A 17,383-nucleotide genomic window follows, 5' to 3' on the forward strand; every position below is an offset into this window, starting at 1 on the left:
GGATAATTCACCTGCAGTTTGTATAGTTTGTGAGCTTTATTTCTGTTTCTTTACGAGGCAGACAACAAGCATGATCTTATTCTAAGCCATTTTTCGTTGATTAGGTCTGTTTCTCTTCATGATTTAGTGATACAGATCTTTAGCTTCCGTAAGATAATTTTGAACTTTAATACGGTAACAGAAGAACAGTAGAAGTGCCTATAGAAAACTGCATCAGCAGCCCTTTCTGTGAACTGTTTAAATTGTTAATACTGTCACTGTTGTAGACTGGATTCAAAATGATGATATATATGGTATTGGTACTTGATAATCTGTATGTAAATTTGATATGGATGTACGTATGGACAGGATTCTAGGCAATGCTTTTTTCCTGTTGTTTGCTGGCTCATGATTAGTGATTCAGAATGTCTAATATTTTACAAGTAGCATTATACTCTGATCTTTTCATTGGCTTTGCTTCATCGTTTTAATTTCTGATGCCAGTGAGCAATATTTCAGGTTCAGTGACCAATATGCTGTTTGTAAGCTGTGGATTTGACTCCACAGAAATAGAATTACCATTGAGGAAGTAGTCTGTTAAATGGTTTGTTTTCTCACTTGTATTGCATATACTCGTTATGGAAATTCATAGACTAGAATAGACTGGAAGATATTTCAGAAGTTGATGTTTTTCCATATATATATGCATGTATTTAAATAAAATATACAAATGTGTACATGAAATACACACCCCACCCCTAGTGTGTTCCATAGCAATTGTTTGTCTAAACTCTTCTTAAAGCCTTTTGGTTTGGTTTATTCTGATTATTTTATTCTATCTCTCGCAGAAAGATTTTCTGATGTGTTACCTGAAAGCATATTGCTGCAATTTAAAACCATTACTGCTATTGCTTCTGCCTTCTGTGGATACAGATAATAATTGATTATTGTTTACCTTACTTTTTACTTACTTATCTACCTTACCTTATTTTTTATTGTATTGCCTTACTTTCTACAATCCTATTACATATTTGAAAATTGTTAACGCTGTCCCACTTCAGTCTTTAGATTAAAGAGTGGCTAAAGAATGCCAATTTACTCAAATATTGCAGATGACAACTTCCAGATTTAGTCGTTCTTGCTTCCTTTGTGAACGCTTTCCATGGGGAATGCACGTAGGTCTTTTCCAACCTAAACTATTCTATGATTCCATGAGCAATGTTAACTTCCATTAAACTTGCAGTTGGATGGGATGGGGGAGTTTCAGTTTGAGAACTGCGATGCGATCAGTTGTTCTCAGTTTGGTTTGTGGAGCTGGCTGTGTGCCTGGGCTGGTCACAATTGAATGCTACTCTTTTCAGACCGGTGCGTGGACTGGTGAAGGCCATGCTGACCTGCAGAATGCACTCTGCTATCAAGTCATGTCCTTCATTTGCTCCGTTTTTCTAACATTAGATTTTATTATTTGTACGTAGGCTTAGGATTGTTGCAGTTTAGTGAGTTTCTTTTCAGCTGAATTGTAGTACCTGAACCTGTGTTCATTCTTAGCAGTCACATCCAAAACCTAGAATTAGTTTGCTTAAACTGTTTTTGTGCTGAGGCTTAAGCTGTGTATTTTACCTCATGCTTGTTGAGGACTAAAACTCTGCATTCTGCCAGCTGAAGCTTAGCTGACACAACGCAACTCATTAATCTTGGGTAAATGGAAGGTGTACCTGAGCCTGTGAATTATCCTGGGCTTGTCCAGCGTGGTCAGAAGCAGGATTTTCATAGGAGGATTTTTCACAGTAAAATTTGTCCTTGTTCTAATGCCACTGAAGTTAAAGCGATTGCATTAAAGTTGAATATTTTGCATGCTTACTCTTTGCATGATAAGCTGCAGTTGTCCTGCAGTAATAATATCAAAGCTTTTAGATGTTTTTGAATGTGAAAGTTGCTCCTTGACTTTCTGTCTTAGTTCTCAGAATATTCTGCTGTCCCAAAGGCCAACTCTGCTGTTGATGCCAAAAATTGCTTCTGGGTTTGCCTGCACCAGGTTACGGAGGAAGGAACAAGCTGCTGCATCATTTAAGGAGTTAAGGTGATGAATTATCGCAGTTCGTATAATGATCAGTAACTTGATGCGTTTATTCTGTATGTGTGTGGGTTTGTTTTTTCTGGGTTGGTTTGTTTGGGCTTTTTTTGCTTGTTTTAAATCTGGAGCTCCCAAAGCAGTTCTGGTGGTCTTGGAGATGCAGCTGCCTTCAGAATCTGCTGGGTGGCATAAATAGGGGAACAGATCTGATCCACTCCAGGAGAGGGCAGTACTGCACTGGCACAAACCCGCCGTCTCTTGCCTCTGTAGGGTATTTCTTTTGGATCTCTTTTGTTCCAAGTATCGAATTCCTATAAAAATCAATTTAAAAAGCAGAAGTACATCAACGAATCCCTTAGCAACACTACTTGAAGTGTATTTATTTGTATTTATAGCTCTAAGGTCGAGGGGCACTGATGTTAAATTTCTCCAAATAAGAAATGGAAGCCTTTTTCTCCTGATGTATCAGCTTTGTCTATGCTGCAGGTTGGATGTCGTGAAAAAGCCTGAAAAGTCTGCAAATGAAACTGAACTTTCATAGTTTATATCATTGCATTAGTTAAGAGCTTTTTAAAAATCTAGTACTTCTGGCTGTTGATATGGCAGGGAATGCCTGTATGCTAATAAGCAGCTCCTGGAAATCTTGTGTTAGATTCTGCATAAATCAGGTCTTAGTATTTTAGTGTAAGTTTTTTTTGTTTGTTTGTTGTTTAAGTTATCAGTTGATACAAATCCAAATTGTGTGCTCTGAGACTATGTCTCTGAGATTCTTCCTTTCAAGTATCCTTAGCAATGAGAAGTATTCTGGTCAAAACTTGTCTTCTCTTCAATACTGCTGTTCTTAATGGAAGTATTCAGATATAACTTACTGAATAGTCTGCTGATTAATGAATAGCTCTTTTTTTTTTTCCTGTGGGATCAAAAGAAATAAAATGTCTCAACAATTTGCATGTAAAACTTGCCAGAATTAAGTCCCATTTTAAAATTATTGTGGTGCTTAGGATGTTTTCACTAACAGGCAATAATGAAGATATTTAGGTTACACTTTTGGTGGCACTGGTGGAGGGACTCTGTGGCTCCTGATTATAATCAGAGAACTGAGGGCAGAATATGCAAGTGTAAGTGGATGCCAACAATTTACCTGGTTTGTGTATTGGTAGAAATGGAGCTGTGGTGTTATGAGTGTGTCCTAGTTTCATCTGGGATAGAGTTAATTTTCTTTCTAGTAGTTGTGTTTTGGATTTTGTAGGAGAAGAATGTTGATAATACACTGATGTTTTAGTTGTTGCTGGGTCGTCAAGGACTTTTTTGGCTTCCTGTGCTCTACCAGGTGCACAAGAAGCTGGGAGGGGGCACAGCCAGGACAGCTGACCCAAGCTGATCAAAGGGGTGTTCCATACCATGTGACATCACGCTCTATATAAACTGGAGTTGACTGGGGGGCAAATACCCTTTCTCAGGAGCAAACAGGTTATTGGTGCCATGAGTGGTGAGCAATTGCATGTGTATCACTTGTTTTGTATATTCTATTATATTACTTTCTCTTCCTTTGCTGTCCTATTCAACTGTCTTTTTCTCAACCCACAAATTTTACTTATTTTTATTCTCCTCCCCATCCCACTTTGGGCATGGGTGGTATGGCTGATGGTGAGCGAATGTTTGCATGGTCCTAGTTGCTAGCTGAGGTTAAACCACAGCAAGGCCTCATTAGGTAGGCTGGCGCATTCCAGGAGATAGTCTGTTAAAAACCTATCTCTGAGACCTTCCACTTGTCATTGTCTGCTCTCCCCCTTGGGAGGCACAGATGACTGGGCTGCATTTGCTGCCTTAATGTCTGCACACCACTGCATTGCTGCTGCCACTTGGAGCTGATTAGAGGAAACAAAACAAACAACATCACAGAATCACAGAATGTTAGGGATTGGAAGGGACCTCAAAAGATCATCTAGTCCAATCCTTCTGCCAGAGCAGGAACACCTAGATGAGGTTACACAGGAAGGTGTCCAGGCAGGTTTTGAATGTCTCCAGAGAAGGAGACTCCACAACCTCCCTGGGCAGCCTGTTCCAGTGTTCTGTTACCCTCACTGTGAAGAAGTTTCTTCTCATATTTGAGTGGAACCTCTTGTGTTCCAGTTTATACCCATTGCCCCTTGTCTTATCATTGGTTGTCACCAAGAAGAGCCTGGATCCATCCTTGTGACACTCACCCTTTACATATTTATAAACATTAATGAGGTCACCCCTCAGTCTCCCCCAGCTCCCTCAGCCTTTCCCCATAAGGGAGATGCTCCACTCCCTTCAGCATCTTTGTTGCCCTGTGCTGGACTCTCTCCAGCAGTTCCCTGTCCTTCTGGAACTGAGAGGCCCAGAACTGGACACAATATTCCAGATGTGGTCTCACCAGAGCAGAGTAGAGGGGAAGGAGAACCTCTGTTGACCTATTAACCACCCGCCTTCTAATACACCCCAGGATGCCATTGGCCTTCCTGGCCACAAGGGCACAGTGCTGGCTCATGGTCATCCTGCTGTCCACCAGGACCTCCAGGTCCCTTTCCCCTACACTGCTCTCTAACAGGTTGTTCTCCAGCTTACACTGGAACCTGGGGTTGTTCCTGCCCAGAGGCAGGAGTCTACACTTTCCCTTGTTAAATTTCATCAGGTTATTCCCCCCCCAACTCTCCAGCCTGTCCAGATCCTGCTGGATGGCAGCACAGCCTTCTGGCGTGTCAGCCACTCCTCCCAGCTTGGTGTCATCAGCAGACTTACTGACAGTGCACTCTAGTCCCTCATCCAAGTAGTTGATGAATATATTGAATAGTACTGGTCCCAATACCGACTCTTGAGGCACTCCACTAGATACAGGCCTCCAACTAGACTCTGCCCCATTGACCACAACTCTCTGGGTTCTTTCCTTCAACCAGTTCACAGTCAACCTCACTATGCGATCATCCAGTCCACACTTCCTCAGTTTAGCAGCAAAACAAAAACCAAATGCTATTAGACTTCAACGGAGCAGTTGCAGGGAGACTCCTGATCCATGTTGCAGCAGCCCCTTTATTGATAATTTTAGTGCTTTTGTGAAATCCTTTTTGCTAAAAAATCATGCCTGCAGATGGTAAAATGATCTGTCAGACAGGTAGGGATGGTAACAAGACTTTACACTGCCAGAACATGGAACTGCACCTTATATTCCTTGCAGAGCTGTTGTAGAGTAGAATATCCTGGTGGTGTGGTCTTTGAAGAAGCCTGTGTTGAATAATGCTGCCCTGCCTCTTCACAGGGGGAAATCTTAGGATCTGCATTGGAAGGTTAACTTCACGATATAGATAATGTTGTCTTTAGAGCAGTGACAGTTGGCAGCTTTTTCATTTTTCCTTCACGCTCATTTGTTCGGCTTATGGGTCTCTAATACAGAAAGTGCTTGCTGTTACAAGATTGATTTCTAGGTTCATATTTTAAAATTGCCAGTGAAAAGAACTGTTCAGTGTCTCAAATGAAGTATTTTCTTTGGGGATCTAAATCTCATGTGCTACTTCATATTGTCTCTTGTCTGCTTTGAGTGTAAGGTTGTACTTTTATACAGAGAGAGGTGAGCTGTTTTGCTTTTACACATCAATTGCAGATATCAAGGCTCTGACAGTTGATTTCCCAGTGGAAGAAAAATTGGTGACATAGACCATAGGAATCATGTTTTTAGGAGATTTTATTTTTAATATACATTAAATACACAAGGCTTTGAGTGGATGTAAAGACCAACGATAATGCAGGAAAAAACACTTCTCCAGAAATGTCAATCTGGAAATCAGTGTTTTGCTTTCAGAAAGCAACACTTTATCTTTGAAGTTTATAGGAACTTAGCTAAAGACAGTGTCACAGGTCTACTAACACCTCATTTCTCAAAGTCTATAACCTGCTCACATCCAAAGGAAAGTAATCAGTGAGACTTGTGTGCAGGAAGCATTATAATGGTGTGAGTGTGGTTCTCAGAAATGCACAATAAATGAACACAGTCCTGTCTTGGAGCATGAGCTTCCTCAATGATCTCGTATGCAATGTGTGCTGTAGATGTACCCTTTGTGAAAGTGCTGTTTGAATGATGCAAGAGTGACTTGCTTAGTTTCCCTTCCCCCACTCCATCAGCTTTGAAGATGTGTGGTAGAATTTCTTGTTTCAAGTGTTGCGACTTTTTTTTTAAGAACAGGGACTGAAAGTTTTATGAGATAAGAATTCTTCCTTCTAAATCCTCTCTCAGGAGAATGTGGCAGGAGGAGGAGGAAGCTCAGCCCAGTGTATGCAGACTCACGTGGGAGGTTTCCTGTTATTGAGGTGTGAAGTGTAAGATTCTTTTGAGGTCTTTCAGGAGCACATCCTGAAGGGAGAAGAGTGGGAAGAGGGAAGGTTACCATGGGAAAGCAGTTTCCACATATCAGTACATATTGTAGAGGGTATGTGTGGGTTCTTTGTTTGGTGGCAGGGGGAAGGGTTTGAAGGGAAGCTAAGGATATCAATCTACAGATACCTAGTCTCATAATGATACTTTGTATTGTCTACTCATGTCTTGATTACTATTTATATGCTGGATGCTTCCAGATGCGTCATTGTGGCCTCGGTCTTAAATTTTGTTCCTAGGCTGCTGACCCTTTGGTCATTCTAATTGCATGTGTATACTGATATTTATGACTGACCTTGGTATTGCCTTCAGTTCACTAGAATGCCTGTTCACATTGCACAGACAGCTCCATAGATGCTCTGCTTCATGGAGCCCTTCTAGGAGCTGATTTTCAGACTGTTTCTGTTCTGGGCACTGAATAGAAGCCATGAACAATGAACTCTGGTCAGTCGTAATTGTCAGGATAGACATCAGCCTGGAGACTTCAGTACATGTGCCTAGTGCAGAAGTCTGCCCATGGGAATAACACTGCAGCACCTGTCTCCTATCTACAAACTAATTAAACTAACCTTCTACACAGTTTATGATCTGTCATTTCTGTATACCTGTGGAAAAAAAATGAAATCAAAAGATAGTTTAGACCAAGACATACAACACTTACATGGAAACAATGAGCTGCTTCTGCAAAGACATATTAGATAAATCACTAAAATAAAACTGCAGATAGGGCAGTGTTAGCAGTGTTTTGTAAGAAGGTATTCAAGAGTCTTAAGGCAACTCAAACTGCACGTGTGCTTTGTGGAATTGGAACAGTAATTGTTTCACATACAAGATGTAATATATCAGTTTGCAGTTCAAAAAAAAAAAAAAAAAAAAACCCAACCAACAAAACTCTGGCTCTCAGCTTAATTGCATGGAAATCAAAAGAGAAGGAAGGATACAGAAGGTGGTTTATGGGCTTGGTTGAGCTATCATTTTCCTGAGCAAAGCGCTTTCTAATTGGGAGTTGGAAAGCTCTGCAGGTCCCAAAGAAAGAAGAATAGCTGAAGTAACTGGCTGTAGGATAATACAAATTCTGTACTATAACCTTTGTGGGAAATCAGGAAGGGTGGCAGAACTCTGTATGAAATGGTTAAGAGCTTCCAGAGGCTTTAAAAGGCTAGCAGACCATGGGGTTTAACCTGTATTAATTACCCAGCAAGGTGTAATTGTGTGTGGTGTGAAATGTTTGGTTTGTTTTTTTTTTCTTTTTCCTACCTGGGTGACAATTGAGTGTAAGTTGCCTAATAGCATTTACTTGTTTCCTTTATAAAACATGCCTGCTTTCCTAAAGCTAACAGACAGTGCAATTGTGTCAGCTGGTAGCACATCCTCACCTTGAATACTGAACATAGTTTCTCACCTCTGTTCAGAATGCCAAGTCTGAAAGAAAAGGAAAATACAGATGATCACCAAGTGTGCATAAGGTCAAGGCCTAGGAGAACATCTGTGAGAGAAGTAACATAAAGAGTGAGAGTTGTATGGTGATAAGTCAGTGAAGTAAAATTGTTCCCACAGGTTCTGTATAAAATTAAAATCGCAGATGAATGTCTTTATACTGTGTAGCTCTGCATTTATACTGTGTCTAAAAGAGAAGTGCTTCTGACTTCAGAAGATTGTCCTGTAAAAATTTCTTCTAGGAGGAATACAAGTATTTAGTCAACTTTCCCACAGGCAGTTGCATCCATTCATGCAATTGTCAGTCACAGCCCTGTGGAATGAGGGAGGATCCTTTTTGGTAGAAATTTTATGAAGAATGGTTTTGACAAGTTTCTTTCTCAAAAACAAAACAAAAACGACCAAAAAAAAAAAAAAAGAGATTAAAGAAATAAGGAAAAACATTTTAAGGGTCATCTATATTTTGTTTTGGAATTCTTTTTGACCTACGTAGAAATCAAACCAAAGAGATTGTGCTGTGGGGCAGACTCACCAAGGTATGGAAGAATCTGCTTATTGACAGTTGTATGTGGGAAATGCCTACCATGCAGGAGTATACCATGACAGGAGGCTAAAAAAGCTTATATTGGGTAAATAACTGAAAGCAAGACTGGAAAGATAAAATAAACATTACAATCACATGTAGGCCTGTTACTGATTCCGTTGTTGTTGTTTTGTTTTTTTTTCTTGGGGGAAGCATATGTGCTGTGTGTGCTTGGAAATCCATAGGTATAGCCTGAGTAACGTAAACAGTGACTATACTGAAGGATAGTGCCAATGTCATTTAAGAAAATCAGAGGGCCTTAGAAACTTTACTAAATAATCAAACCCACAGTTGCCTAGCCATGGAGAAAAACAAAACAAACAAAACCACCCCAAGCAACAAACAAAAACCCAACAAACAACAACAACAAAAGCCCCCACATATCAATCCAAACACCAAAAAAACCCCCAACTCCCCAAACTTGTGTCTATGGAACCTTTGAATTTGAAATAGCAGGAGTTGACTAAATCAGTAGGTGGTAGGTTGCAAAGTAGACATTTGTCTCTGAAAAACAGTTAGATTCCAGAAATGAAATTAAAATTTTAACTTAATCAAAATGATGTCCCTTGCCTTCACAGCATATGATATAATGGTTCTTAAGCTCACAGCTGCGTCAGTATGTTTTTTCCACCGGTTACCAGTAACAAGGAAGACAGCGATGTTCTTGCATGTAAACTGGTAGCTTCTCTCTCATGCATCTAGTGGCCTAGGGTCTCATATGAAAAGATTTAAATTTTTTTCATCCAGGAAGCCTGAAAGAGTCGTTGATGTATTTTTACTGTGTGACACTTTTTTTTTTTTTAGCACATGCACATTTTTTGCAGATGCAGCACCTTCTGACGAGGAGTTCCAGAACTTAAATGTAAACTATGTGGATAAGTACTGACTGTGTTAATTTTGAAGCACAAAAAAAAATCCATGTTTTAGGACAGATTGCAAATGCTTTTCCCCTCTGGCAGTCATGGCAGTATAGACTTCTAATATAACTCACCTCAGCTGTCTCCTCCAGCCTGAGGAGTCAATATCTTCTTTATTTTTTAACTTTTGTTTATACAAATTGACTGTACAGAAATTGTTCTATACCTTTGACCATCCTTGTCATCCTTCTCCGTGCCTTGTCTGGGTGTAACACTTTATAGAGTATTGAGGAATTAGGCTCACCAGAGATTCTGATGTTGTGGCACAGAGCTCAGAGTGTGCTGTCTTGGACTTGTGGCTCAATAGTGAGCTGTTCTCAAGTGATTCCTGGTTATAGCCAATGATCTTGTTTTTGACTGATCATAAGTGGTTCAGAGACTGAATCTGTACATGCAAAGGTGGGATTTTTTAACATATTTCACTTTCTCACACATTTTACCTGCCATTTAATGTCTTATGACTTTCCCTCTTGCCCCCTCAACCTCTCTTCCCCTCACCTTTTGAAGGCCTTGAAAACCAAAGATGTTACAATTTACTCCTACTGAGTTTAGTTGTGTGGGAAGAATAAAGTTCAGTTCCCAGGCTTCTCTGCAAGTCAGTTGGAAATTGTCACTGAGTCCTTCTTGAAAATTCACCACCTTACAATGCCCTTTCAGTAAGTAGACTAGGGGGAGCTTGCTTCAGGGGGGACCTTGGGAAAAATCCATTACTTCCAGGTTCCCAATTCTAGTACTGATGAAATGACTTGGAATGCACCAGAAATGTAATATGACTGATAGTAAATGGTTACAGGCTTTCTGAATTAGTGCAAAATGTTTTGATGGAAAGAAAAAGTTTCACAGAGAGGAGGTTACTAAGTGGTCCTGATTTCTTTCCAACTGTTGCTGGTAGTGGCAAGCAGAGCTATAAGAACTGGAAAATATGTTATTAAAAGTTTTGTATGCAGCACATCCACAAAGAATGTGCTGGTCCCTAAAGAGGATAAGAGTCTGGTACCTGCAGTTAAAAATAATTTATTCAGGTTTAGCTAATGCTGCAGAATCTGGTCATATGTTGCCCTGCTGGCCTGTGGTGAGCTGCAGTACGCAAGGTGTGGTGTAGCAGGAATGGCGTAGCTTTCTGATTGCTTGCTGAATGTGTGCCATGAATACATGCTATCAGTTGTGTTATAGTAGATATAAATATATAAGCAATGCCATAAAGGTATTGTTTTAGCTGAACTCTGCTAGTCTTAACATGTTAAGTGTATCCTACACCTGAGGAGGAGCGAATTCATAAATGTTACAATTTAAAGTCACCTCTGTAGTATTTCTTAAAACATGATTAACAGGTGATGCTGGCTTGTGAAACCATTTTCCATTTTCTAAGTTCAGAGATGCGAATAGCATTTATTTATGTTGTCTTTACATGAAAGCTTTGTGATAATGGCACCAGTGGAAGGGTAGCTGCATCAGCCTCTGGCTTCATAACTAGCACTGCTATACCTGCATGAAACAGTGCCTGAGACAATAAATCCTATTTGATGGCCCAGCAGCTCCTTTCTTGTGCCAAGTTATGTGCAGCTTTGTTCACCTGTAAAGCTTAGAGTAGGCATGGCACTTGGCTGGTATAGTTTTTTGTGCTGACTTGGCCCAGCTTGCTCAGCTGGCCAACCATAGAAGGTGCAGACAGCACCAGATTTGCTGCATGTGACGGTATAGCCAGCAAGTAGGCAAGACTGGCCATGGAATAGGAAGACACGCCCTGGTAGATGCAAAGCCTGTTTTAATTCTCTAGAATTATTTCAATGGAATGTGGATTAGGTGCTAAATCTTGGAATGGCATTTAAAGGTTTCTTATCTAGGAACATTCAGATCCCCTGAGAGACACAAAACGCACCTCTTCAGCTCATTTTGCTGAGCCAAAACAAACCCGTTGACTTAAAGTATCAAAATAATATGCATGTTACAATTTTTGATAATTTATAAGTATTCTGGGTCAGACCTGTGATGTGACTGCCTAAATGAATCTGAGGCATGAATCAGGCACTGTCTTGTTATTTTTTGGGCGTTGTAATTTGACTATATCCTTTAATATTCCTGATGTTAGTGGACGAATTACAAGATTAATTTATTTGGCTTTCCATTGCATTTCCATTGCATTTTGTTTCAACCTGTCACACACACGCTTTCCTGTAGGACACTCTTTGCATGCATCTCCTTTTCCATGGACAGTGGCCTGGGATGGTTACTGCCACTGGCTTTTAGACAGGCTGGATGACAGGTCAGATGTTGGCCTAGGCTGTCCTAGGCCATCTGTGGCTGGCTGTGGTGAGAAGGGCTGGGAGGGTTGAGTGGAAAAGCAGGAATTTGCTCTGTGTTAGTGTGGCAGCAGGAGTGTCCTGCTCAGCTTCCAGAATGCTCCAGAGTAGTGCCAGGTATGTTAATGCCAAGGCCAGTGACAAACTGTTTCACCATGACAGCCTTCTCACAAGGCTGTCCTTCAAGCCATGCCCAATTCAGTAGCAGCTGGAGTAAGTAGGAGTAGTTGAGATGTTTATAGTGCTAAAGATTCCGCCCCACCCCCTCCCACCCGAGACAATTGGTTGAGCTGAATGTTTTGTTTACCCTTTGTTCCTGGAGTAAGAGTTTTTTGTAGTCTGGAGGGGAAAGAAAAAAAAAAAAAGCATTAACTGTTGATGTTTGCGTGTGTTTGTTTGTTTTCCGCTTTAAGAAAGATCTGTCCATAAGAAGTTTGAAACTACTTAGATGGCTGGCCATAATGTATGGACTCTTAAAATAAGAAATATCTGATTTTGAAATCATAACTTTGCATTTGTCAAGGGTTTCCACTGGCTGAGACTTCTGGCTTTTGCTTTTAGGGGAGTGTTATAAACTGAGTGGTACTTTCTCATATTTATGAAGGAAATCAGTTTAGGTACTATAAATGGCTTCTTCATGATAAAAGACTTCAACTAAATAAATGTCTTGTACGCTTCTTTGGCTCTATAGCCTGTGACTAACAAGTCCCATGTTATTTGAGAGACATACATAGTAAATCCTTAGTGATCCTGACTATAGGTTGTTAATCTTTCTTTAAAAATCATTGTATGGTGAAAAAAATTTTAAACTTTATAGAGACATGTCTTTTATGTTTTTCATTCTTCTATTACCTGATCTTTTCTGACTAAAAGTTTTGGCATGAAAATGCTGCTTTCTGTGTAGGTGTTCCTCTGATCCTTCTGTTTTGTTCTTCACCTGAAGCATCATCATCATCCCTATAAAATCAGAGTTGGCTGTTGTATGAATAATTAAAGTGTTACAAACAGAACTGTGATTTCAAGTGAACAGAGTAAAAGCAGATAAAACACTTCAAAAATTGGCTTTCAAGGAATATCTCTATACTAGCAAAGCAAAGTAAAAAGAAAAACAAATAATGCTGTGTATATAAGACTGATTATTTTTTTTGAAATCGTTTTCAGGTGTAGTTTTGAGGTTGTCCCAAGGCTTCCAGCCTGACTTCAAAGGTTAAATGAGACTCTGTAAGTCTGTGTTCATGCTTGCATGTGCATGCCCAAGTGCTACAGAGGGACTCTGTGTGTGTACATACAAAGAATGGTCAAAATAGAAATCCTGAGGTGTAACCTTTTTGTCCTAGTGCTAGTCTATGTATTCAGCATTCTGGGGAAAAGCAGAATGGTACACAATAGTCCATCACAGCTGTATATGGATGTATGATATATTAAAAAAGAAAAGTAGCATTAAGGTTGCAAAATCAAGACCTCAAAAAATTTAGGAGATGCCAGAACAAATGTTTTCTTGAAGAGTTTTAATTCAGCTCCTTTATGTGGATGCCATTATAATACAGTTTTGGTTGCAGGGCTGAGTCCTTTCTCCCACTCTGCTTTGCTGCCCTCATACATTAACAAAGAAGCTCCAGTGAGGAGAGGTGCTGCTCTTGCCTCCCTGCCGCCTGCCTGACTTCTGGGTGAGGAACCAATACTGCAAAAATACAGATGGAATCCTTGGGAATTTAGTTGCCACATCCTACCAGGTTTCTGATGGTATTTTTTCATGGGTTAGGCAGTTGTGGGTGTTTTTATTCCATGGAAGATTTGTAAAGCCTACATACCTGACACCAAATTCACTGAGTCATCTGAATTTCAAAGCCAGGAAGACGTACAGTCACTCAACTTTATAAGCGTTGAACTTAAGGTACCTTGTTTACCCTTGCTGTTGGAAAAGCTTAAAATTGATCAAATGACAAAACTTAAAAAAACTTATTTTATCTAGTTTCTCCTCCTCACCCCTATTAAAAAACAAAAAACACCACCAAACAACACAAGCAGAAAAACCACAGCAATCAAACAATTTACTCATTTACTTGGCTCCGATAAGGAGCGCGCTGCCGCGGTTCGCCGCCAGGGGGCGCTGCAGGCGGGGCGGGAGCACTGAGGCGGGAGTTTGGGGGGGGAGGGGGGAGGAATTTGCCGTGGAGGATTTCCCGTGACCTTAAAGGATTCACGCCCATAGGTACTCACTGTACGCAATATACATCGAGTTGTATTTCTGCCACACCCACTCGTGTCATCTATTTGGGGAGTCAGCAGATAAATTAAGTAATTGCTGTGTAGTTGGACAGAAGAGCTACGTGCATGTTGCTGTTAGCAGATTTCCTTCAGAGTATTTTTTTTTTTTTCAGTAAGACCGTGCTTTCATAGTGAAATACCACATATAGGCCGAATTCTGCACTTACAGGTATAAATAAATGCTAATTCTTTGCAAGTCGGGACTTTTAACACTTAGTCCTGACTTCAGACAGTACCAATTTCTCAGCTGGGTTGCCTTTATGAAAACAGTATAGGAAAATTTGCACAGAAGATTTCAATGGCAGCATGCATATGTTTTAAAACTTCTGTATAAACATAGATGATGATCTGCTTTAGTTTACACCAGTATAAATGCAGAATAAATCTTACTGGCAGTATAAACTGGATTTGATTGTGACAGTATTGGACAACTCTTCTTCCTGTTGAAGCCAGCTTTGGCAGAACCAAGCCTTTAGGTTAGAATTGCATGTTATAAATGGGAACAGAATCTGACTGGCAGAGATTTTTCTGTTTGTTTGTTTGTTTTTAACGTCTGTAGCAAATATTCAGCCTTAAGGAGACTAAAGCTCAGGCCCTGAATCCAGTAACTCCCAGAGTTACTGAATAGGAAACACTAGGCATAGAGACCCATATAGAATTTAGGCTAACTGAATCTTGGCTTACACAGCTGTATTGCAGCACTCAAAAATACTCGTCTGATTTTTCAAGCTGTCCTATAGTTGTTGACCCTTAACCCTTAGTGACTCTGCATTAGCTATATAATCATACTCTGATTCTGGATCCTTTCTTCAAGATATCCAGGTCTCATCAGCCATTCCTTCCTAAGTTATTTTCTGGTCCTGTCTAATACCTGTGTTATTTCTCAGTCTTATTTCAACAAGGTATTTAATAGTACAGCCCACCTTTAGCAAATGAATGCTGTCAATGATTATGCATGGACAACTGTTTTAGTGTCTTGCGGAACTAGGGCCTAATTTTCTTGATAAGACTTTTGAAAACAGCACAGGGCTTCCAGAAGCCTTTCAGCAGGGGTATAAGGATATTTGTGTAAGACTACGGCCTGGGAATAAAGTATTGCTGGTGGGTTAGAGTACATATTTTGGGGAAAAATAATTAAATACGCAGTAACCACAAAATGAATGGCTATTGTCCCAGCATTCTTGATGCTATGCTAACAAGTAGGCCAGACTTGGATGTCCCCAGCACTCCAGTTTGGAATAGTGCCCAGCTTTGGAATATAACATGCTTACGTTTGTATCTGGAATACAAGTGGGATTCTCATGTTCAATAATCAGGAGGGAGTGTGAGTGAGGGAAACAGCTGCACGTCTCTGGCACTGGACTTTGCATACTGACCCTTGTTGTATAACCTCCGTGCTCCAAAAGTTTGAATCCATTTCAGGAGGTGGGCATTTATTTAGCTGGGAAAAAGTGTTAGCTAGTGAATTATTCTACATATATGAATAGAGTAAGGGAGTCCATTGCTTCTCTGATATGAGAGTGATCTTAAGCAATAAGTACCTCTCACCCACAGCAAATGCAAGTACATTTCAGACTGTTCTGTGCTCTCTTTCCCCTTCCCCCTCAGTGGATTGGGCCAATGTCTGTGTCTAGAGGAACTATGAGAGTAGGTGGTTGTGACTGCTGGGAGAAATTATTACTATGTGGAGAGAGAAAAGGTTTTCCTAAAAAAAAAGTTGGAGAAGAACTAGCCAATGGCTAGGAAAGAGTAAGAATCTGTTGCAGGGCCAAAGGGGAGTGGAAGAGAACACAGGTCTGTTATGCTTGCTGATACCATTTCTGAAGAGTTGTAAACTGGGTAAGGATGAATTCTGAGGCTTTATTTTCTGGCCATTGGTTGCACAGGGTTCCTGAAAGCTGGATTCCCATGGCTTGCATTGTCTAGTGAGCTACTGATGCTTGCAGGAGCCAGGCTGGGAGAATCTCTCCTAAGAAAATAATTTGGTGAGCTATTTTACTTTGTGCAAACTGGAGCATTGCAGTAGCAGCTGCAATATTGCTCTTTGTAGATGTTTTTATTCTATCAAAGCTGTTCTAGTGCCTTTAAATAATATTTCATAAGGGCTATATCCATAGGCACCAGATGTGAGAGAGCATTCTTCTGTGTGTGAGATGGGCAAACCTTTTGGGTTTTGCGAGTGCAGAATTCAGCATGTATAAGACACTGTCCTCAGCAGATGACTGTTCTTCCACCTAGTTTTACAAAGTTTTGCTCAGTTTAAAAACTGTAGTGCTTGATCACTCCTGAGCATGACAGGTACCAAAATATCCTATTAATAAATATTATGATGTTTCCTTGCATATGTTTGCTGGGAATTTTTCTGATGTTGAAGATGCCTGTGCTTTCTTTCAAATATACAGGCTGGCATGCTCTCAGCTGGCTGCTGACCTTTAAAACAAACAAACCTCGCAAACAAGCACTGGAAAGAATAGTGAAGTAAGGAACTTGGATTTTCTGCATGTGGCACAGTTGGCATGATGGAGAGAGCATAAGCTTTACGAGACGATGTTGTATTTAGACTTGTATTCTACTCTCAGTTCTTGGGTACCAATTCTTTCTGTGCTGCTGGCCTGAGATCTGAAGATGGGTAAAATATGTAGTACATGCGAGTGCTACTTGTAGCAATGTTGGGAAAAGAGTGTGTGGTTCATGGGCACACTGGTTGGGAAGCTTGAGCCTACCTGAGCTCCCCAGTAGCAGCTGCTAACTGTGGCTTTTAGAACAATGCCTATCTAAAACTACTCTAGTGGATATTGGGGAAAATAGTAGCAGTGGTGCTGCTCAAGTCAGTAGGCCCATATTAGTAATGCATCTGAAAGATGAGAATATGGCATACATATACCTGAGTATATGCCTGGTAAATCCTGCACTAGGCAGTCTGTGTTGGAGTGGCACAAGGGCTCTACAGGATAGTCCTAGACATAGCCTAATAAGCAGCATTAGTGGTAGCACAAATATGGGCCTTGCATCAAGCAGTATCCCATCAGCTTTTTTCTTTGCTTGGACTTTAAACTTCGACAAGTTCTTCTCAGCTGCTTTCTGTTGAAACAGCACAGAGCAACAGTGTCAGCAAAGACCTGTCAGCTCAAGCAAAAGCCTGAGCTTTTGCAGAAGACTTGACACAAGGGCTTTAGATGTGTGAGAAGAATGGCTGGAGCAAGAGTTGCATGGCAGAGCTGCCTGCCAGAGAGGTGGCCCCTGCAGTGGAAAGAGGTGTCCTGACAGCAAAGCTGCTCCACCCTTGTTTAAAAACAAACAAAAACCCCCAGACAAACAAAAAAACCCAACAAATAACTCACCAGCCTTGGCAATGCTGTTTCTCTGCAAGGGAATTTACTATTGTGGCTATCGATGTTAAAAAAGTACTAGGTAAATTATTCTGAAGGGGAGAAT

Source organism: Patagioenas fasciata, chromosome 5 (genome assembly GCF_037038585.1).
Source record: "Patagioenas fasciata isolate bPatFas1 chromosome 5, bPatFas1.hap1, whole genome shotgun sequence".
Taxonomy (NCBI): Eukaryota; Metazoa; Chordata; class Aves; order Columbiformes; family Columbidae; genus Patagioenas; species Patagioenas fasciata.